We start from the raw sequence: 23924 nt of genomic DNA, 5'->3' as shown, positions 1-23924 counted from the left end.
TGATGTGCTTTTGCAAAAGGAAATGTTAAAAACTAGACTTGGGAAAAATATAACAACAAAATAAACAGACACACAAAAAAATTAAGCAGCATCTTAGGATCACCATGTACTTTCACTTCTGGGAAGTGGGATGGAGTATAAAGCAGGATAATCTGGGGTGGTCTGGGATATTTGTTCCTCCACCTAGAGAGAGAGTATATAGATACTAATATCCTCCATATTTTACAAGTTTAGTCTCTCCATAGGTTATTTTTTGTTAGTCAGCCATGAAACTGACATGCTTTATAATGTAAGAAAGCATGGTGTCATGGAAACAAAAATGGGTTTGCCCTGGTTCTGAGTTGCATGTTAATAATTGCCTAAGTTAATATCCTGGATATCTTTTCACATTTTGAAATTGAGCCTCTTCTTCTGTAAAATAGAGCTGGAGGAATCAGAGTTCTTATTTTCAAACACCAGGATTCACATTTGCAGTTTGAAGCAGGAAATAAATTTCTTAAAAAAGATATTGAATAGTTTGTAGAATCACTGGGAACCTGCCCAGTTGGAATAAACAGAGCTTCCACAATCAAAATTCAGTTTCCCAACCCATTCTGGTGAGGGAACCACTAGTCACACTGAGAATTCAGGTTCATACTTTGTGCTACTCCCAGGAACCTCTCTAAAACTATTTTTCTATACCAGAAGCACCTCTTTCATCTACTGCATGAAACTGAAGTCCTGACTGGGTCCTCCTACTTATGGGCATCTTGGTCCCATGTTTAAATTCAAGCTGCAAGAGGCTGGATGGGTGAGTGGTGGGGTGCATACAAGGAGAACTCCCCAAATAATGGAAGAATATTCCAAGTTGTGAAGCAACTAGAAAATAAAACCAATGCTCACTATAGAGAATGAGAAGAAACATATGGGGTCAAGCTAACAGATGAGAAAGTCCTTTGTAAAATGTAAATTTATGTGTTAATATTTATCATCCCCTGCTCTAATCTCACTTTTATTGAATTTAGTCACTTACAAATCATTTATCTTTATTGTGTTATTCACTGAAGACCAAAAAAATCACAGCTTTTATATTCCCAGTGCCTGTTTAACAGCCTGATATATGCAGAGGTCCAGAGAATGGTTATTAAATAGATATAGCTAACTAAATAGGAAGCATATTTCCCCTAGCTACCCACTAGGAAAAGAAGATTGCTAACTGTGAGATACACACATTCTAAAAATTAAGCATGGTGGTAGTGAGTTCGGAAGCATCTGCTTGCTCGGGATATCCACACCTGTGTTTTTCTTGATCCACACCTTTCCATTTCCACTAATGTGATCTGTGTGTCCATTCCAAACTAATAACTTTGATCTCTCCCCCAAATGTGGAGACAAAAATGATCTGAACCATTATGTCACTCAGTGATGAGGAATTGCTCCTGCTTGTTGCCAGCTCAGCTTTTTTCTTGCACCTCTTCCCCTGATAACTGTATATTCACCTCACTGTCATAAACCCTCTCCATGGGGAAAACGATTAGGCAGTGACCTCATCATCAAAAGACCATATGGCAGACACTTCCAGCAACTCATCCTACTGTCCTCTTTGAAGGGGAGGTCACAAAATTAAATAGGCCCAATTAATACTGGTTCAGCCCTCAAATCATCTATGTAACCCCAATTTATACTCATAATAATCCTTTGTGTGAAGCATAATTAAAACTCTTGGCTTTTTTTCCTGAGGAAATGATCCAAGTTCACCTGTTACAGGTTTCAAGAGGTAGTCAAGGTATAGATTGTGTTCCTCTAAATACTGGTAGAAAAATTGAACTTTAGTGTCTCCTTCTACTTATATTTTTACAGATGTCCACATACACACTAGGTTAGAAATTTGGCAGCCTGATCTTGGTTCAAGAGAAAACAAAACAAAACAGTTCTCTAATGGCCCGTGAAATAAATTGTGGCCTGTAGTATACTGGAATGAATGTTCCCAAAGACATTGTAGTTCTGTTTAAGAATAAGACACATGTCACAAATGTTAGTCGCTCAGCTGTGTCAGATTCTTTGCGATCCCATGGTCTGTAGTGCACAAGCCTCCTCTGTCCATGGGATTTTCCAGGCAGGAATCCTGGAGTGTGTTGCCATTTCCTTCTCCATTTAAGGATACTAGGGGTCAAAAAAAGAATACTAGGTGTCGTTTTTGTGTGACAGGACTCTGAAATAGATGAGTGGGAAAGTATGTCCCTCCTATAGATATTATATTGCCAAGGTTCCAAGGACTGGAATTTTAGAGGTTTTTAGGGCCAGTGATAAGTAACTCTTGGTTGAGAAAATTACACTTAGGCAAAGAAAAATATATATATATTAGAAATATTTAACTAAAGATCTTGTGTTTATAGCTGTCTCTGGATATATATACATTTATATGCATGGCTGCGGGCAGGGCTTATTTGTGTCAATTCATTAAAACTCACACATAATATGTGTGGAAACACTTATTAAATAGAAGGAAGGTAAGTATCAGTCAGTCCTACGGGGAGGAAGAGGTCCTCTAATGAGTGTCCGTGATGAAACATTTCCGATTCCTGGAAACACACCCGCACTGACCCCTAACCTCCTCTTGCGCGTGCGTGCTCAGTCCCTTAGTGGTGTCAGACTGTGTGACCCCGTGGACTGTAGCTCACCAGGCTCCTCTGCCCATGGGGTTTTCCAGGCGAGGAAACTGGAGTGGGTTGCCATTTCTTTCTCCAGGGGATCTTCCCAGTGCAGGGATTGACACTTATTTCTCAAGAAGGGGGTTTTGAGGAGTAAACATACTGATAATTTGGAGATCCTTTTAAGTTTTAATTATGTAGGTGTCAAGCTGAAAAAGGAGATTCAACATATCCTAGTTTTAGCTGCCCCCCACAACACACACAGTATTTTGGCCACCTGTTGCAAAGAGCTGACTCATTTGAAAAGACCCTGATGTTGGGAAAGATTTAAGGCAGGAGGGGAAGGGTACGACAGAGGGTGAGATGGTTGGATGGCATCACTGACTCAGTGGACATGAGTTTGGGTAAACTCTGGGAGTTGGTGATGGACAGGGAGGCCTGGCGTGCTGTGGTTCATGGGGTCACAAAGAGTAGGACACGACTGAGTGATTGAACTGAACTGACACACACATACTGCATATGAAATGAAAATGTAAAACAAAACAAAACCATGTCCAAAATAAAATACCACAGGGACAAAAAATAAAAAATAAAAAAGCAATTAGAGATTCAGGATGTATCTGGAAAACAACTATTAATACTTAGCTATTATTTAAAATTTTTATCTCTGCACTATTGTGGAGTAGCTACACAGGAATTAAACTACTCTGATAATATGCTTTTATTTTTCCTAATTAGGGGTTAAATTTCTGTATGAAACATCTCAGTTTCCCCAGACTGAATATTCTGTTTTCCCAGACTAAATGCTCTCCAATCTGAGAGGTTTCCCTGGGGTTCCAGAAATGTGCCTGGGTTTGTATGGACATGAAGGAGGTAAAAGGGAGGTAGAAGAGGGTCAACCAAGTCCCAGTAGGGAAGCTTTGGGTCCTCAACCCCACTTCATGAAAACCACTGTATTTTGAACCAGTGTTATCATTGAGTTTTCTCTTAAGATTAAGGAATGAGGTGAGATGACTGAGGCTTTCACCTTGGACAGGAAGTTGAAGATGCCGGAAATCTCAGTATTTGATATGAGTAATATTTAACGCAGTCCAAAAAAAATCAAATAAACTGTGGCCCACAAGCTGGCCACCTATTTTGTGAACAGATTTTCTCTGGAGCTGTGGCTGGCATTAAGGTAAGGCTAGGGAGCTAAAATCCTGCAAATATAAGGTTTTTGTTTTAGATTTTAATAATTTATTCATCATGGATTGTGAAGTTTTTTTTATTATTTTTTATAGTTTAAAATAGTGCATTAAATATTAATTACTGAATTTTTGTCACCTCCTCATTTGCCTTACTTTAATTTTGGGTTTCCAATATTTGGATCCCGGAATAAATTTTGAACAAAATACATGCTCAAAAAATTGTAAATCATTGCCCTAGAATATGAATGTGACATTGTGTTAAGAAGGAAGAAATGAAGAGAGGGAGGCAGGGACAAGACAGTCAGGGAGGGAGGGAAACATTTTATTCAAAGCCTGGGGCAGAATCCCACCTTTTCCACTAGCCAGTTATCTTACCCTGTTACGTTTATTTCCAAAAACAGGTGGTAGAATGGTTAAGGGTATGATGTGGGGTTTAATTTCGGATATGACTTTTGATAGCTATAGGGTTTTGTCATTGTTGTTTAGTCACTCAGTCATGTCCAACTCTTTGCAATCCCATGGGCTGTTGCCCCCAAGGCTCCCCTGTCCAGGATTTCCCAGGCAAGAATACTGGAGTGGGTTGCCATTTCCTTCTCCAATAGGGTTTTAGAGTTGCATTTTTAATTCCCTGATCTTAAATATATTCATCTGTAAAATGCGGAGAATGTTTATTTCATAGCTTTTCTGTGATAGCAAATGAAGATAGTACATTCTATTCTCAAACTCAATTTCTGGTATACACTACGGTCTTAAAAAATGTTCGCAATTGATTTTCTTGTTTTTATGTTATTGACATTATTGTTGATTTTTTTAACTACTATTTCACTCAAATGACAGCATTCAATTATATAAGATGAAGCATATTTTGTATACTACATATATTAGTAGTATGTTAACATATGTTATAGTATTCAGTATGTATCTCTGTGTGTGTATGTATATATATATGTTAGATGGGCTTCCCTGCTTGCCCAGTGGTAAAGAATCTGCCTGCCGGTGCAGGAGACCTGGATTCATCTTGGGTCTGGAAGATGCCCTGAGAAGGAGATGGCAACCTACTCCAGTATTCTTGCCAGGGAAATCCCATGGACAGAGGAGCCCAGCAGACTATAGTCCATGGAATCACAAAAGAGTCAGACATGACTGAGTAACTAAACAACAATATTTTAGATATAGTATATACCCAAATATATATTACACTATTTTATGTCATATTATATATTATAGCTTAAGCCTGGTATGAAACTGTATTACACATGTTAAATATTTAATATACTTCTGTTGCATTTATGCATTACATGATATATTTTATATATTTGTATTATATTGGTATATATGGGTATATGTATCTTTTGAACTATCCTATATGTACTTAGAGAAAGAACTCATGCCTTATCCATCTCCCATGCCCTGTTGCTTACATGATTCAGATCAGATCTTATTCACTTGGTGCCATATTTCAAGGGAAGTAATTTTGCTAGCCATCTTCACTTTTGCAATTTTTTTCAATCATCCAATAACCTTGTGAGGTATATACTATTATCTACATTTGCCAGTTAAAGAAACAAGGGTTCAGAGAGTCTGTATGACTTGTTTAATCACATGGCAGTTACTAGTGCCCTGTCTGAATACAGTTTAATAGCTTTTGGTCCAGTTGTGATTTTTTTAATTGTATTTTGTTTTAATTCTACAACTGAATCACACAGTCTCTGGGTATATTATGTGGACCCACTTATGGTTAAATTATGGTCACTTTCTTTCCCTCAAGACTTAGCTAGTCATCAACTCTTCTTAGAAGACTACTAATATACTCAAGCTGGATTAGATGCTGCTGTTATATCAACTACTTTTTGCTATTTCAGCACTTATCAGATACTACAAAAAAAGTGAAAGTCACTCAATCGTGTCTGACTCTTTGCAACCCCATGGATTATACAGTCCATGGAATTCTTCAGGCCAGAATACTGGAGTGGGTAGCCTTTTGCTTCTCCAGGGGATCTTCCCAACCCAGGGATTGAAACCAGGTCTTCCACATTGCAGGAGGATTCTTTACCAGCTGAGCCACAAGGGAAGCCCTATAATATGCTTACCTGCTGCCAAAATATCCTGGCCTTCTCAAGGATTATTAAGTGTGCTTGATTCATTTCCAGGTCTCCAGCACCACATGCAATCTTCGGTTCCTAGTAAGGGTTCAGTTAACATTAATTGAATAAAAGAGAGTGTTCATGTATAAATATGACTATTAATTTAATAAGGAATGACATTGAGATTCTCCCGACAAGATGAGAACAGCTAGGCTTTTTGCCCACTTGGACTCAATCTATTGATTTATCTGTAACATTTTTCTGGAATTGTTCTGCAATTTATCTTGCAAGCTAATTGTTTATGTGAAAAACATGAAATACTTTTTATATTAATTAAAAAAAACTATTCCTCTCCAATTTTTAAACATTGAAAATTCACCTATTTTTAAGATATGAAGAAATTTCAATGAGTTTTCGGTGAAACGAGTCAAACTAAGCTATGAATTTCTGCTTTAATTACTTTTTTTCCTTAAGAAGGAAGACAATGCAGCCATTAAGATGCACCAAAGGGGACTGTTTTGTGTAAGATTATACACACCAGTATTTCAAAGTGACTTTAGTAGTGTTCTATGATCAGCCAGCTTGTTATATTTTTCTGTTACATTTAAGTACATTGAGTATCTTGTAACTTTTTCTTAGAATAAACAGAAATTGCTTTTGTAAAAAAAAAAAAAAAGTAATACAATATATGCTATTATACTACTTTACATTTTATATAACCCAGGAAGTTACATTCAACTTTTAGAAACTCTCATATCTAAGTAGAGACTTAATAACTCCTTCTAGGTAGGGGCCAAGTGAGATGTTCAGCCTTAGGGACATACAGGTGAGTGTGGCAAAGTCCTTTCTGAGATGCTCCTGTATCTATTGTGGAAGGCAAGCATGTCACCAAGTCACATCTCAGTGTAATTCATTTAGTGTTTCTTCTCATGCACACACACTGAGGTGATGAGACAAGCTCAGCTGTAGAATTACTTTCTGTCATGAAATTCTTTATGACTGTGATTATGATTAATGTTCCTGAACATAACTGTAAAAGTATGTAGCATGTACTTTATAACAAAACATGATCAAGAAATGAGTTTATTACAGGAAAATAAAACTTTCTGATGATCTAGACAGGACACAAGTGATAAACGTGGAGGAGAGATTTAAAGGAGAATTTAGAGCTTTTAAAGTTCCACCTTGGTGTCTTCATTCTCTACTGAAGAAATGCATTCTTGGAAAAAATGATTTCTGTCACTAACAAGGTTGTCTCTGGCCTATCCCTGGGAGAAATATAATTTAACCAAATTAAATTTCTTCCACTTTTAAATTGAACAAGCCAGGATCCCGAGCTCTCTCTCTCTCTTATTCCCACACTGGAGTAAAATGAAGACCAAACTATAATTGTCAATTAATAACTTCATATTCTATTATAGAACCCTTGTGAAATTTATCTGCAGAGGAATTTCTCAAGAAAAGCACAGGGCTAGGTCACTGTGAGCAGAAACTGCTCTCACCCACAAAACTGGAAATGTCCAAATGACATGGAGACTGTAGGCTTTGCAGTGTGTATCGTCTGTCCCTAGATGGTGAATGTTGGGCTGCTTCACTGTGTCTCACACTCAGACCAACCGCAAGACCAGCGAGGTGGTTAGTCCATGGGTTCTCAGCTATTCACGGCATAGGCTGGTAGCACAGCGACCTAAACAGATAAATTAGAATTTCCCTATCCAGATAATCACGATGGTGTGATCACTCACCTAGAGCCAGACATCTACTATGAACAAAGCTAGTGGAGGTGATGGAATTTCAGTTGAGCTATTTCAAATCCTGAAAGATGATGCTGTGAAAGTGCTGCACTCAATATGTCAGCAAATTTGGAAAACTCAGCAGTGGCCACAGGACTAGAAAAGGTCAGTTTTCATCCCAATCCCAAAGAAAGGCAATCCCAAAGAATGCTCAAACTACCGCACAATTGCACTCATCTCACATGCTAGTAAAGTAATGCTCAAAATTCTCCAAGCCAGGCTTCAGCAATATGTGAACCATGAACTTCCAGATGTTCAAGCTGGTTTCAGAAAAGGCAGAGGAACCAGAGATCAAATTGCCAACATCCGCTGGATCATCGAAAAAAACAAGACAGTTCCAGAAAAACATCTATTTCTGTTTTATTGACTATGCCAAAGCCTTTGACTGTGAATCACAATAAACTGTGGAAAATTCTTAAAGAGATGGGAATACCAGACCACCTGACCTGCCTCTTGAGAAACCTATATGCAGGTCAGGAAGCAACAGTTAGAACTGGACATGGAATAACAGACTGGTTCCAAATAGGAAAAGGAGAACATCAAATCTGTATATTGTCACCCTGCTTATTTAACTTATATGCAGAGTACATCATGAGAAACGCTGGGCTAGAAGAAGCACAAGCTGGAATCAAGATTGCTGGGAGACATATCAATAACCTCAGATATGCAGATGACACCACCCTTATGGCAGAAAGTGAAGAGGAACTAAAAAGCCTCTTGATGAAAGTGAAAGAGGAGAGTGAAAAAGTTGGCTTAAAGCTCAACATTCGGAAAACTAAGATCATGGCATCTGGTCCCATCACTTCATGGGAAATAGATGGGGAGACAGTGGAAGCAGTGTCAGACTTTATTTTTTGGGGTTCCAAAATCACTGCAGATTGTGATTGCAGCCATGAAATTAAAAGATGCTTACTCCTTGGAAGGGAAGTTATGACCAACCTAGATAGCATATTAAAAAGCAGAGAAATTACTTTGCCAACAAAGGTCCATCTAGTCAAGGCTATGGTTTTTCCAGTGGTCAAGTATGGATGTGAGAGTTGGACTGTGAAGAAAACTAAGTGCCGAAGAATTGATGCTTTTGAACTGTGGTGTTGAAGAAGACTCTTGAGAGTCCCTTGGACTGCAAGGAGATCCAACCAATTCATCCTAAAGGAAGTCAGTCCTGGGTGTTCATTGGAAGCACTGATGCTGAAGCTGAAACTCCAATACTGTGGCCGCCTCATGCGAAGAGTTGACTCATTGGAAAAGACCCTGATGCTAGGAGGGATTCGGGTCAGAAGGAGAGGGGGACAACAGAGGATGAGATGGCTGGATGGTATCACTGACTCAATGGACATGAGTTTGAGTAAATTCCGGGAGTTTGTGATGGACAGGGAGGCCTGGCGTGCTGCGATTCATGGGGTCGCAAAGAGTCGGACACAACTGAGCAACTGAACTGAACTGATACAGATTTCTTCACTTTTTTTTTTTTTAAGCTACAGAGTCCTTTATTTCTACATACAATTAGAAAATTTTAGAAACAAGAAAGGTAAATGGAAAATAAATCTGATGAACATATAATTAATCTGATTAATCAGAAAAATTCAAATTAGAATAATTATCATTTTTCTCCATGGATTGGAAATATATATTTTTTTAAAGATGGTAATACTTTATTTGGGCAAGGATCTAGGAATGTGCATGCTCTCACACACCTCTGTAGTTGGTAGTCTGGAAGTATGTATCAAGAGTTATAAAAATAAATACATCCTTAGAGATAGTAATCCCATACTTTGGGAATTAAAGATAAGAAAGTTCATATTTAAGGATATGAACATATATCTAAATATATGCTTTATTTTCAACATTTTCATTTAAAAACATTTAAAAATAAGAAACCACATAAATATAACAAAATTGGAAACCTGCTTTTCTGAATGAATGCAAAATGAAAGACAATGCACCATTAAAATGACACCATAAGTGAATTTTTACCAGCACTACCAGATAATAGAAACAAACATTTCAAGATGATTTCAGTGTTTTTCTTTGAGATGCTACTCTTTATATGAACATATTGTGGGCATTTTGTAATGTTTCATGATAAAAATTAGTCACTATAGTAAAATGAATAATTCGAATGCTAAAGGCAAATACATACTAAATATCCCCCACTGTCAGCATCAATGAAAATTATAAAGATATCTAACCTTGAAAGATCTGAACAGACACTTTCCAGGGAAAACTACAAAAATTTAGACTGAGTCATATCAAACTGTTGGATGGCAGTTGCAAAGGTATCAGTTTTCCCAAATTCATGCCCAAATGATTAAACATCTGATTAAAATAGTCAGCATTGCTGAAGTTGAATGTAGGGAGGGCTATAACCTTGAAAACAGAAATCCCTCATGAGTTTATTTTTTTCCCTTGTGGAAAAACAATGCCTATACCTTTTAAAATACAGAAGCATGGGTGAAGGATCCTTTACTTAACATCGATGACACCATAAAACAGCAGGTCATGCAGGATGATAATAATAAAAGAAGAATCGTCAGACCAGTGGATGGCACAAAATAAGATAGAAGTGTAAGATGCAGATCTTTAGCAGGAGAAGGACTCAGAGTGTTCTAATATCTTTGGAATCCAGTTCCTCCTCTTTTCACTGCAGCTGCAGTCTTAATTCAGATCCTAATGGTCTCTCCCATGCAATGACAGTTCATGACATGTAGTAATTTGCAATTATTCTGAGATACGAATTTGAATAAAGCTTTGTGGGGCTGCTGATCATTTACAAATTGAGTCTCATTTGAAAAGTGCTTTGTTGCTGTCTATTCATTGACTAGGAAATGTTCTAAATATTGGCGTTTTGTGGGAAAAATACCCATCTTGTGAGAAAACAAAACATTAATGTAATTTTATAAGGTTCATAATTTCTGTTTGTTGTAAAACGTGTACAGAAATGATGTGAATAGTTACAACTCTGATTTTTGAGAAGGCTAGCTTCTGAATCAACGAGTCCATATTGTTGAATTCACTTAATGTTAAATCAGTAAGGAAAGGACAAAAATATAATATTTAGGTCTACCACACACTTTATACCAAATAAAATTTATAATCTCCAGTTAAATTCTGAAAAAATACATGTGAAAAGGAAATAGCTCAGAAAAATTAAGGGAATATTGAATTGATTTTAGTTTGAATGTGAATTGATTTTGTCTTTTCAATACAAATGAAGCTTTAAGGGAAAAAATGGATACAAGTAAGTAAAATTTCTACAAAGCATTAAAATCCCAATTTTATAAGGGGCTAACCATATGAAAGGACTTAAAAAAAGAAAAGTTTGATCTTGTTATTCAAAATTATCTTCAAAATCTTAGTTTGATCTTGCCTCTGGTGGGGCTTATTTCATTGCTCCTGATCACCACTCGGCCTTCCAGGTCCAAATGGGCAATTTAACCCCTACCCAGAACAGACCACTACTGATTCGCCTATACAGATTCAATATTTTGTTTGCTCAATATTTGTTTTTGAGATTGATTCATGATGACAAATGTAGCTCAAGCTTCATTGTATAAATATACCCTTAAAACCATGGTACCATGAACACTTTTCTATGCTTTCCTCATATATATATGGCTATTTTCTAAGATTCAAAATCTCCATGTAGCATAAGCAGATCTTTACTTTTAGTTGATGTTGCCAAATAAGTCTCCCAAAGGCTTGTTACCCATTATTTTTCCCCAGGAGTATGTATATATATATATATATATATATATATGACCTCATGACTCTGAATCCGTGATAATATTTAGCATCATCAGATACTGTGCTTGTCACTCAGTCATGACCGACTCTTTGTGGCCCCAGGACTGTAACACACCAGGCTTCTCTGTTCATGGAATTCTCCCACTGGAGTGGGGAGTATTCCCTTCTCCAGGTGATCTTCCCAACCCAGGGATCAGACCTGCATCTCTTGCCTTGGCCAGTGGGTTCTTTAGCACTGAGCCACCTGCTAAGCCTGGTGGTGTTAGTTCTGTGCATTACAAGTATTTTGCCCCAGTCTGTGATTTATCTTCTCAACTCTGGTGATTTTTAAAGCAACAACAGTTTTTAATTTTGACTTATGCTCTTACTGTCTTGTTTAAGAAATCATAAACTTATTCGTGTGTGTAATTTTCAAAAGCTTTACACATTTAATTTTTCTTTTGAACCTCAGTCCACCTAGCACTGAGTTTTTGGATAAGGTATGAGTTAGGACTGAAATTTTATTCTCTTTTATGACATTTTATTCATCTTTCACTTAGATAACCAATAGTTCCAACATTGTGCTAATCCTTTCCCAATGATCTGCAACATTTCCTATTTTTAAATCTCCTTCTATAGATAAGCTTGTTTTGGGCTCTTTATTCTGCCTCATCAGTTAATTTGTCTGTCTCTTTCCCACTACTGCACTGGCTTAGTAGTTTTATTATGAATATTTACATCTGACTAGAAAAACTCAACATTATTTGCTACAAAATTGTCTTATTTACTCTCACCCAGTGTTATTTATATATGAGAATGCTTGAATTAACTTTTCTAGCTTCATAAGAATTCCTATTTGAATTTTGAGTGTAATTGCATTGAAATTATAGATAAGTTGGGGGGAAAACTTTATAAATTCAGGTAGAATTCTGTATGCAATAGTGTGATGCTTACTATTTCATAAGTTTATATTTATATTATCACTTTGTAGATGTTCTTTATCAAGTTGAAGAAATGCCCTTCTATTCCTAGTTTATTTGGAGTGTTTTATTTTTTATATCAGTAATATGTGTAGGTTTTTTCGATGCTTTATTTTATCTATTGATATGACCATGTGCTTTTTTAGCCTGTTGGTTGATGGATCACACTCATAATTTTCAGATTTTGAACAAACCTTGCATAGCTGAGGTAAATCTCACTGGGTTGTATAATTCTTTTAATTGTGTTGGTGATTTAGTTGCTATGTTGTGTCTGACTCTTGTGACCCCATGAACTGTAGCATGCCAGGCTCCTCTGTCCATGGGATTCTCCGGGTAATTTCATACGTTGTTTAATTCTATTTTCTTTTATTTTGTTGAGGATGTTTGCATCTATATTCATGAGAGATATTGATCTATAGTTTTCTTTCAATGTCTTTGGTTTTGGTGTAACGGTAATGCTGGCATTAAAGGATGAGTTAGGGAATATTCCTTCTACTCCTGTTCTCTGAAGGAGATGATAGAGTACTGATATAATTTCTTCATTAAATATTCAGTAGAATTCATCTGTGAATGCATATGAACATGGTGCTGTGTACACTTGAAGTTAAGTAATTACTGATTCAACTTCTTTAATAGACACAGGTCTATTCAGATGGTCTACTTTTGTGGGTGAGTTTTGGCAAATTATGTCTTTCAAGAAATTGGTCAATTTCATCTCAGTCATCAAATTTATTGTTACTATTGTTATTCAGTCTCAGTCATATCCAACTCTTTGTGACCCCATGAACTATAGCAAGCCTGGCTTTCCTGTCCTTCACGATCTCCCTGAGTTTGCTCAAATTCATGTCCATCGAGTCAGTGATGCCATCCAACCATCTTGTTCTCTGTCACCCTCTTCTCCTCTTGCCCTCAATCTTGCCCAGCATCAGGGTCTTTTCAAATAAGTCAGCAATTCCCATCAGGTGGTCAAAATATTGGCGCTTCAGCTTCAGCATCAGTCCTTTCAGTGAATGTTCAGGGTTGATTTCCTTTAGGATTGATTGATTTGATCTCCTTGCAGTCCAAGGGACTCTCAAGAGTCTTCTCCAGCACCACAGTTTGAAAGCATCAATTTTGTTGATCCAGACTTATTCACAGAATTTGCTTATTATTCTTTTAATTTCCACAAGATCTCTAGTGATGTCCTCTCTTTTATTTCTGACATTAATAATTAGTTAGCCTGGCTTCAGGCTTATCAATTTTACTTATCTTTTTAAAAAGAAACAGCTTTTATCTTCATTGATTTTCTGTTTTCAATTTTATTGATTTCTGCTCTAATGCTTCTAATTTATTTTATTCTGCTTATTTGGATTTAATTTGTCCTTCTTGTTCTAGCTTCCTAAGATAGAAACTTAGATTATTGATTTTAGGTCATTGTCCTTTTCTACTATATGCATGCAATATCTTTCTCTATGCACTAATTTAGTTGGATCCCCCAAATTTTGGGAAATCATGCTTTAATTTTTATTTAGTTCAAAATCTTATAAACATTTCTCTTGAGATTTCTTCTTTGACCCATGTGTTCTATGTCATTTCAGTCATTATTTCACTTATGTATAATATTTCATTCATATGTTTTTGTTTTGATTATATTTATTTGCATATTTATCCTAATATTGTTGTCTATTTGCATATATATACATATATATATATACACACACACACACTTATATTTATTAATACACATGATATCTTCACAGGTATATATAATCAAATATATAGTCATTATTATCTTGGAGCAATCTGTAATCTGGCAGATCAATTAAGAACAAGAAAAAAAAGTTTTCATTTTGCCTGTACTTATTCTTTCTTCAGTGCACATTCTTTCTTTCTTTTTAAATTTAGCTCCCAGATTATCAAGCATATTGTTCCCATTACCATTTCCTTTGATTTTCTATGTTGTGAAAATAATAAAATAATATACTTAGGTTTAATATTTGGCATTTTTGTTGCTTGACATTCTCTGAGATTCATGTATCTGTGGTTTGGTATCTGACATTTGGAGAAACTATCAGTCCTTATTGTTTCAAATGTTTGTCTGGTTCCTTTCCTCTTTCGTCTCCTGGTATACCTGTTATGCATACATTTCAACTTTCACAGCTGTCCCATACTGCTTGGATATCCCTTCTGTTTCTCTTTTTATCAATCTTTATTCTCTTTGCTCTTCAGTTTTGGAGGTTTCTGTTAATATATCCTCAGGCTCAGAGTTTCTTTATTTAGCTGTCTAATCTCCTAAAAAGCCCTTGGAAGTCATTCTTCATTCCTGTGACAGTGTTTTTAATCTCTAGCATTTTTTTTTTCCTGAGACAGTTATCCACGTATCTGATGACATTGCCTGTCTATTCTTGCATGCTGACTGACCACCCTGAAGCTTCCTGCTCCAACTCCTATTTGTCCTTGGGGCTATGAGGAGGGTATTTCACACCCACATGTTAGGGCATCACCATAATCCCTGAGAGGCCTCCCAGACAATGCATTGCACTTGAACTACCACTTGCTCTCTGGTATCCTCTGCCTCTAAGAACATACTCTCTAGTCTGACTTCCCGGTCTCTGGTCCTCACCAGTTCAGTTCATTTGCTCAGTCATGTCTGACTCTTTGCAACCCCAAGGACTGCAGCACTCCAGGCCTCCCCTGTCCATCACCAACTCCCAGAGTTTATTCAAACTCAGGTCCATTGAGTTGGTGATGCCATCCAACCATCTCATCCTCGGTCATCCCCTTCTCCTCCCACCTTCAATCTGTTCCAGCATCAAGATCTTTTCAAATGAGTCAGTTCTTCACATCAGGTTGCCAAAGTATTGAAGTTTTAGTTTCAGCATCAGTCCTTCCAATGAATATTAAGGACTGATTTCCTTTAGGATGGACTGATTGGATCTCCTTGCTGTCCAAGGGACTCTCAAGAGTCTTCTCCAACACCACAGTTCAAAAGCATCAGTTCTTTGGCATTCAGCTTTCTTTATAGTCCAACTCTCACATCCATACATGACCACTGGAAAAACCATAGCTTTGACTAGATGGACTTTTGTTGGCAGAGCCATGTCTCTACTTTTTAATATATTGTCTAGGTTGGTCAAAACTTTTCTTCCGAGTAGCAAGCATCTTCTAATTTCATGGTTGCAGTCACCATCTGCAGTGATTTTGAAGCACAAAAAAATAGAGTCTGTCACTGTTTCCACTGTTTCCCCATCTCTTTGCCATGAAGTGATGGGACCAGATGCCATGATCTTAGTTTTCTGAGTGTGGTCCTCACCAGGCTAGAGGTAAATCCAGATTCAGTTATGTGCTGGTAAATAGACTTTCAGGAAAAGAAAATGTCTCAATTTGAAGCATTTGCAGAGTTTATAGTATAGAGACTCCCATTACAGCCTATTTCAAGTGATCACAACAGAGCTGGGAAGAGAGAAATATATGCAGGATGTTCAGTGCTGAGCAGTAAACCCCTGCTCTCCAGAAATCTGTCCTGCACACACATCGCCATTAATCTTGTTCGGCCTTTACATACCAAGTCAGATGGCACACAGAGCTATACCCTGAAGAAAATATCTTCATTGGATTTTTTCTTTTCTTTTCTTTTTCTTGAGAGTTTGAAGCTATATAGCTTATTTCTTCTTAAGGAGAAGATGATGGGACTCAGTTGTACCTGAGCAGAGATTTTATGGTCCAGGCAGTATGTCAACCAAATGTTTCTTTAAGCCTTTATCCATTTTTCTTGGTAAACTGGTGGTACAGTTGTGCTGATGTTCATAGCAGCAACATGGATTTGTAAACCCTGAAGAAGACCTTAGACCTCGGGTTCCCTGTTACTCAAAGCTCCAGGTGCTGTGAGAGGGAGACTCAGTCCTGATGAGAGACAGGAAGTAAGGACACAATATTCACCGGACATTCCCCTTTGAAAAGTCCTCCAGAGGAAATTAAGAATAGTTTCATCACTGGGTCAAGTGTGTCCTTGATGCTGTAAATAGCTGATTTGTTATTCAGATGTGATCAGATTGAGTTTATGTTAAGATGAAGGCACTTCTCAGAGAGGCATTAATGCAAATGCATAAAGACAGAACACTGGAGGCAACATTCTTGGGGGAACCTGCTCCTTATAGAGTTTCAAAGTATCACCCACAGACTACTTCGTGTTCCCAAAGGAAGCTTGTGCCTTTGCAATGGAAAAATTGCACAGATCCCATCTTAACTGAGTAATGAAACATCACTAAGAGTGAAACCTCTGACTCAGTTGCCTCTCTATCTCCATATACAGGCAGCTGTAATCAAGTTCAGTGGGTCTCTGAATTCCTGACAGATCTGATGGCCCTTTTCATGGGGCCTTGCTCTGAGTGGACTTCAGATAGAACCTGAAATGTAACATTGCAATTACTAGTTCTTCTCTTACCTGTTGTCTTTGGAGGGAATTAAATTCTGGATGTATACTGTCTACATTGATTTTACAGCTGATATAGACAAATTCAAGGCTCTAGATGTCAAATCTGAGCTTGTTTACAGCAAGAAATTCTCATTATGAACTCTTGACACCGTCTGGATACCTTTCTGAGTGTTTCACAAATCCTTTGTTACACCACATCACACAAGCTGGTAAAACTGGGTTTAGATGTGTGCTATGTGATAGGTTAGATGAGGCAGTAGAGTCACAGCATATATTTCTGAGTTTCAAATGCATTTTATTCATTTATTTAAAAGCTGGCTATGGTGTATAACAAGATTTGTTAAGTTTTAGAAGATAAATAATGTTTTTTAATCCACCTTTTAAAATATTCTTGTATTTTTAGTCATCACATCATAATTTTCTAGTGAAAAATGTTTTAAATGGATAAATAATTTAAAATTATTTCAGAAAATCAAACTTAAACATCAGTATATAAACTCCATTTAGCAAAATAGCACAAAAATCTTTGATTTCTCACTCTTGCTTGGGTGTCTTCCAGGAGCAGAGTTGGGGATTGAGTTTATCTACCTTGGAGAATGTGGTTTATGTACACAGCTAAGGAGAATATTATTAAGCTGACTACCACCAGCTTTTGCTTTATTGACTATGCCAAAGCCTTTGTGTGGATCACAAAAAAGTGTGGAAAATTCTACAAGAGATGGGAATACCAGACCACCTGACCTGCCTCCTTAGAAATCTGTATGCAGGTCAGGAAGCAACAGTTAGAACTGGACATGGCCCAACAGACTGGTTCCAAATCGGGAAAGTAGTTTGTCAAGGCTGTCTATTGTCATCCTGCTTATTTAACTTATTCAGAGCACGTCATGAGAAACGCTGAGCTGGTTGAAGCACAAGCTCGAATAAGATTGCTGGGAGAAATATCAATAACCTCAGATATGAGGATGACACCACCCTTATGGCAGAAAATGAAGAAGAACTAAAGAACCTCTTGATGAAAGTGAAAGAGGAGAGTGAAAAAGTTGACTTAAAACTCAGCATTCAGAAACCTAAGATCATGGCATCTGGCCCTATCACTTCATGGCAAATAGATGGGGAAACAGTGGAAATAGTGACAGACTTTATATTTTGGGGCTCCAAAATCACTGCAGATGGTGACTGTAACCCTGAAATTAAAAGATGCTTGCTCCTTGGAAGAAAAGCTATGGCCAATGTGGATAGCATATTAAAAAGCAGAGACTTACTTTGCCAACAAAGTTCCATCTAGTCAAAGCTATGGTTTTTCCAGTAGTCATGTATGGATGTGAGAGTTGGACTATAAAGAAAGCTGAGCACCGAAGAATTGGTGCTTTTGAACTGTGGTGTTGGAGACGACTCTTCAGAGTCCCTTGGGCTGCAAGGAGATTCAACCAGTCCATCCTAAAGGAAATCAGTCCTCAATATTCATTGAAAGGACTGATGCTAAAGCTGAAACTCTAATATTTTGACCATCTGATACAAAGACCAGACTCATTTGAAAAGACCCTGATGCTGGGAAAGATTGAGGGCAGGAGAAGAAGGGGATGAGAGAGGATGAGATGGTTGGATGGCATCACCGACTCAATGGACATGAGTTTGGGTAAACTCTGGGAGTAGGTGATAGACAGGGAAGCCTGGAGTCCTGCAGTCCATGGGGTTGCAAAGAGTTGGACAAGACTGAGAAACTGAAATGAACTGAATTGAACTGAACCACCAGCTTAATCAACCACGGAAGTCCCAATTGTTGTAAAATACATGCCTCACAATTATCCCCACCAAGAGTGAGAAACCCACTCAATGTAAACCTAGAGTTTCCACCCACAGCCAGTCAGAAACTGATGAGGAGTCACCCATGAATGACATTTTGGTCCCCAGGCATTTCCTGTGACTGTGCTGTCAGACCAAAGTGAGTTCTTACAGTCTTAGGAAAGCCCTTGATTAGCCACTGGAAGACAGACTAGTTCTCAGGAGATGGACAAGAATATCAGCCATGTGGTAATGTCTATAGACATCAGACATCAGGTCTGTCTATTTTCAAATGAGGAAAACGTGGAAAAGACTAAGGAAAAAATAAATTATATACACCCTCAGAGAAATGTCAGCTTCTTTGAGTTCAGATAAGCCATAGTATCTCAGGGATGAGTAATATTTTAAAGGCCCACCTCCTCTTGATGAACTCAGTACTGCTGGTGTCGTATTGACTGAAGGGCCATCATCTAGAGCTTGATTTGGCTTCCCAAAGGGCTCTGGAAATTCCTTTGAAGTTTGAAGGGACACTTACCACCTTTCAGACTATTGGGAGGACCGAGAACTGACACCTTCCCAGACCATGGTCTGAATAAGACTGAGTAGACGCCGTTCTTCCTGATACCTAAGAGAAGCCATCAGGGTTCCTTCAGGACCGTGGAGGCTTTTGAAATAAAGCAGGAGAGAGGAGTTTTAATGATCTACCTGATACCCAGTCCTTGGACTACTTTCAAATACCCACTTCCAGGGCTATCTGTTCCTCTGTGAAAGCCCACTCCCTAAACCATGTCCCTCTGGGTTCAGGGAAACCTCCTACTCTTCATGAAGGACAGTTTCAGAGATTTGGATACAGCAGTAAAGATAACTGCAACTAGCAGACTTGCTGTCTTCTCTGGTCTGCCTTCCAGTAAGTGGCCACCTGCCTCTCCTCTGTGCCCTTAGCATGTCTATCTTTTCTTTTGGCCTTGTGCCCCTGCCTTGAAAGTCTCTCTTCCTCTCTTCCTTGGCAGGAACTCTGTCTTTTCACCCCGTCCCTCTCCTAGCCCAGAAACTGAGATGCTGCTAAATGTGGCCACTCACTATTCTCTATGCCTGCTTGACTTGAACTTTCCTCTCTGTTCCCCTGAGTTACAGCTGTCTTCTACAACCCCATCTGTCACTTCTACCTGACTTTCTCAAATCCTGTATTTCCTTTCAACAAAAAACTCAAGGACCTTCCTACTCTGTTGTCTACTGCATCCCACCAGCCCCAGGATCCCAGGTTCAGGGTATCAGGTGATCAGCACCCAGCAAGTACAAGGAAGGCTCAGGGCAAGAGAAGACAGAAAGCAGATGGTCATGAGACCGGCTAAGCAGAACAGAGCAGCCGCTTTTCTCTCTGCCATGAATACATTTACACACACCGTTTCTCTTTGTGAAAGAGATACCTTAAGGAGAGGACATGAACCAGCAGATGTTTGGGGTGAGAAGCTCTGATATGATTGATGTAGGCACATACTTTGCATTTGACTTTTATTCCCAAAATTAGCATGCCCTGGTAAAAATAGATTTTCTTTTGAGAACTTTACCTTGATGACATATGTTCATCATTAGAGCTTAGAAACTTGAGATTTTATTTCTCTGCTCTAATAGCAGAAAACGGACCAAAGTTCAAACTCAGTGCAATAAATGTATTTTAGATTTATCTTTAAAAAGTCATCTACTTTTTGAACTAATTATCAAAACTGGACTCTGGACTCCAGACATCTGGACTCCTTGTTCATTTGTCTCAGCACCAAGAGAACAACAGGCAGTACAGAACTTCAGCCTGAAGTCTTGGTGTTGGCAAATTCCATAGTAAAATTGTTTCTACCCTGACTATTTTCAGACAACTCAAACCCACCAGCAGAGCTAATCTGATAGTACTGCTGCTTGAGGTTTGATGACATGGCTGGTTGAGCCTTTGGGCACCTCTGTGTATCTTCACTCACCATGGTTCTGCCCTCACTTCCTCCAGGTCTCTTCTGTAATGGGCTCCCACCCTGAATCCCATTTCCTTTCTCTGTGTCCTGGATACAAATCCTGTTGTTTGCTAGGTCCTCCTCCAGGAGCTGGAATCTTCCCCTTGCTTGTCCTTCACCAGCTCTCATAGGAGGCTTTCTTCAACCCTTCTAGGTTCTTCTGGCTGCTCTAAGAATTAAATTGGCATGAGACAGATTAATAGGAGAAAGTTAAACAAAAGCTTAATAACATGTATACATGAGTGAGACCCAGGGAAACTTAATAACTCACCACAATGGCTGGAACCCTCACTTTAAATACCATCATCAGCTAAAGACAAAAGAGGATGCTGGGGGTAGGAGTTTGGGACTTCAAAGGGGAAGAAGGTTAAGTCACATGGAGGAGGAAAAGCAAGTGTTAAGTACATAAATACTGGCCAGGCAAAGACAACGAGTCACAGAGAGGAATTTAATAGACTCTATTAGGTCCCTCCCTACCTGTCTATACACCTAGTTCATTCTATGTTATCATTGGTGACAGCTTTCTTCCTGGAACCCATCCTCTAGCTGCATTCTTCAGGCAGTTAGTTAGGAGGTCAGTTTCTTCCTGAGTCTTTGGGCCCTGATTATTTTCAGCTTGAAGTAACCCACATGCCAAAGAGACATTTTGGGCTGGCAAATTTTGCTCCCCTACACCCCCCCAAATCGCCTTCATCATTCCCCTCCCTCTGTCTCTTATACATTAGTTCATATACTCTCTCTCTCTCTGTCTCTCTCAACCTCTCTCTTACTCTCTCCTCACCACATCTAAATGCTGTCTAGGGTGCTAATAAAAAGGCACCAACTGGAACAGTGCAGGCACAGTGCAGGTGAAACCCAGCAGGACCCAGCAGGACCCTTCCAGGCACCTGGAAGCCCTTTCAACCATTTGCTAACCAGAGAAGGGAAGGGATGCAGAGACAAGGGAGCAGCAGCCAAGAAACAATAGTGCTGCTTTGGGATAGGACCCAGGTTCTGCCTCAAGAGATACACATAACATCTTTAAGCTCTTCTGCAGAATTAACACACACACCCCCACCCCTGCTGAATGGAAAATGTTCCAAAGGGGATGTCACAGTCACATCTTCTGAGAAACTCCTCAGGAGATCACCTGAGATCAGATTAAAGGAGTGTAGGCCCTGCACACACCCTGATCTTTATCAGCAACACTTCCCTTGAACCATTGCTATAAAACTCCTCACCAATCCGCCTCAGGTTGGGACTCATAGGCTTTTAGACCACGAACTTGCTGTGTTCCCCCTTTATCTGGCAATTATATAAAGCTATTCTTTTCTACTTCAACTCAGGTAGAAAGCTCTGTGTCTGAGAGTCAGTTTGGCATAGAGTCTGAAAGTTCAGCATCACAAGCATCCAGCCATGCAAAGTCCATGAGCATCTTCACTTCCTGGAGGTCCTTGGCTCCGGGCACAATTCTTGACTCATCTCTCTGGAACCTAAGCTCAAAGTACACTCAACCTCTGTGCTTCCTTTGGATATTGTAATTGTGACTGTAAGCACCACTCGTCAACCAGTCCTAGAACCAGACCGGTTCCTTTAGCTCACTTATGATTCCAGTCTCTTCCCATTAGTTGCTAATAAGATTCCAGAATGCCTTATGGACGAACCCACGTGCCTTAGAGCTGCAGCTTTCCTATCATTCAATTCCTCCCAAGAGCCCAATAGGACATAAGAGAAACATTCTTACCTGTTTTACAGACAGTAAAACCGAGGCACAAGAGAATAGTTCATGATGGCCAAGGCCATCCATTGGGAATATGTGACCACAAACGGGTGCTGGAAAAATAAATCACCTACAGCCATTTCTTTTTTTCTCTTTCCCATAGCCACCTGGGAAAGTCAGTAAGAATGAAAAGTATTCCCGCCAGCAAAACTCAGAGACCACCAATTTTTATTAAGTATTTATGGATGAAATAAAGTCTGCCCAGAAGCAGGCAGCCACTTCATATGCAGAACCAATTTAATTTAAGTTGGTTTATATCTTCTTGCCCATCCACTTCGCTATTTCTAGGAAATATAAATCCGTGTATCGGCAATGACTTGTGTTCATTTCTAATGGCAAGTTGGAGAAAAATAGCTGAAAAGGGCTCTATTTCACTTTTTAATTATGAAGCAAAAGTGACAGTTCATCTGGAACGTTGTCAAGCCAAGATTAAAAGATGATCAAGATTTGGTTTCTAAAAATCATTTCTGGGGAAAAAAGAAAAAACTCTGAAACACACAAAGTCCATATTAAAGGCAAGAGTTGTGTAGCGGTTTCCCTCAGGTAGATCAGAAAACAAAATCCTTTTTTTTTTTTTTTTTTTTTAGTATATCATTTTGGGTTTTTTTGTATCTTTGCGTGATGCAAAAATGTGATGAAATCCTGACCCAAGAATTTGGAGCCTAATGACCTAGTACTGTATGGAGGGGTAATGGTTATGAAATACAGAAGCTGAGAGGAGACACATCTTATACCTAATTTTGCTGTTTATACTCAGATAAAAGTCTCTTTGTCACAGTGCAGAATGCAATCTCTGATACTACTGATAGATAAAAACTGTCTAAAAAGGATGCTTGCCTGTGGTAGGCACAATGGTCTAGTCTTTGTTAACAGATGGGGGATAGAAGTACTTGCCTTCAAGAAATTCAGAGCTTAGGAAAAGAGAAAATAAGCAGCCTCATGGATCACTGGGCAATGTTGGGAGCTCTGAAATGGGCGTGAGCCCAGAGCACTGAGGGCTTCGAGGACAATGCACAGCCAGCCACAGGGGCCAGGCCCCGTGACTTTTCTACTTTGCTTTACTGTCTTTGTCTATAAATGCAGTTGCAAGAAATACTTTTGCTTCCAGCTACAAGCTGGCCTTGACACCAAGATTTGACCACGGCATCACAACAGCTCAATCTGAAAAGACCAGGCTCAACAAAAATATGAATGCACCACATTTATATTTGAATTCTTACAAATTCAAGCAAGTACTGCTTAGACAGAAGTAAGGAGGCAGATAAAAATGAAACACAAATGGAGGATGAGTGATATGTAGATAAATTTTTCTATAATCTCTGTTGAAGGAGAGCCTGTGAGTTTTCATTTACCCCACTCCTAGAGGAAAAAAGTCCCTTTAAGCTTTGCAATTAAGTTTATAATTTAGAGTTAATAATATAGAAAGGGGTCAAGGAGGAAAGTGAAAGAGTTACATTGCAAAGGAGGATTTGCTTCCCCTATAAGAATACTGCTGCTGCTGCTGCTGCTAAGTCGCTTCAGTCGTGTCTGACTCTGTGCGACCCCATAGACGGCAGCCCACCAGGGTCCCCC

General features: G+C 38.7%; 1 long non-coding RNA gene across 3 annotated transcripts in view; it reads right to left on the bottom strand.

The window, feature by feature from the left end:
• Positions 1-23924, bottom strand: part of LOC139029959 (uncharacterized) — a 103854-nt gene that overhangs the window by 26705 nt on the left and 53225 nt on the right. For all 3 annotated transcript variants that reach the window (XR_011482308.1, XR_011482311.1, XR_011482310.1), the window contains exons 3-4: positions 20564-20762; positions 19129-19257 (exon numbers count right to left, since the gene is read on the bottom strand). This is a non-coding gene — a long non-coding RNA (uncharacterized lncRNA). The remainder of the gene's footprint in view (positions 1-19128; positions 19258-20563; positions 20763-23924) is intronic.

The sequence above is a fragment of the Odocoileus virginianus genome, chromosome 2 (assembly GCF_023699985.2).
Source record: "Odocoileus virginianus isolate 20LAN1187 ecotype Illinois chromosome 2, Ovbor_1.2, whole genome shotgun sequence".
Classification (NCBI taxonomy): domain Eukaryota; kingdom Metazoa; phylum Chordata; class Mammalia; order Artiodactyla; family Cervidae; genus Odocoileus; species Odocoileus virginianus.
The sequence above is the reverse complement of the archived record's forward strand: the minus strand, read 5'-3'. Positions and strand labels throughout refer to the sequence as shown.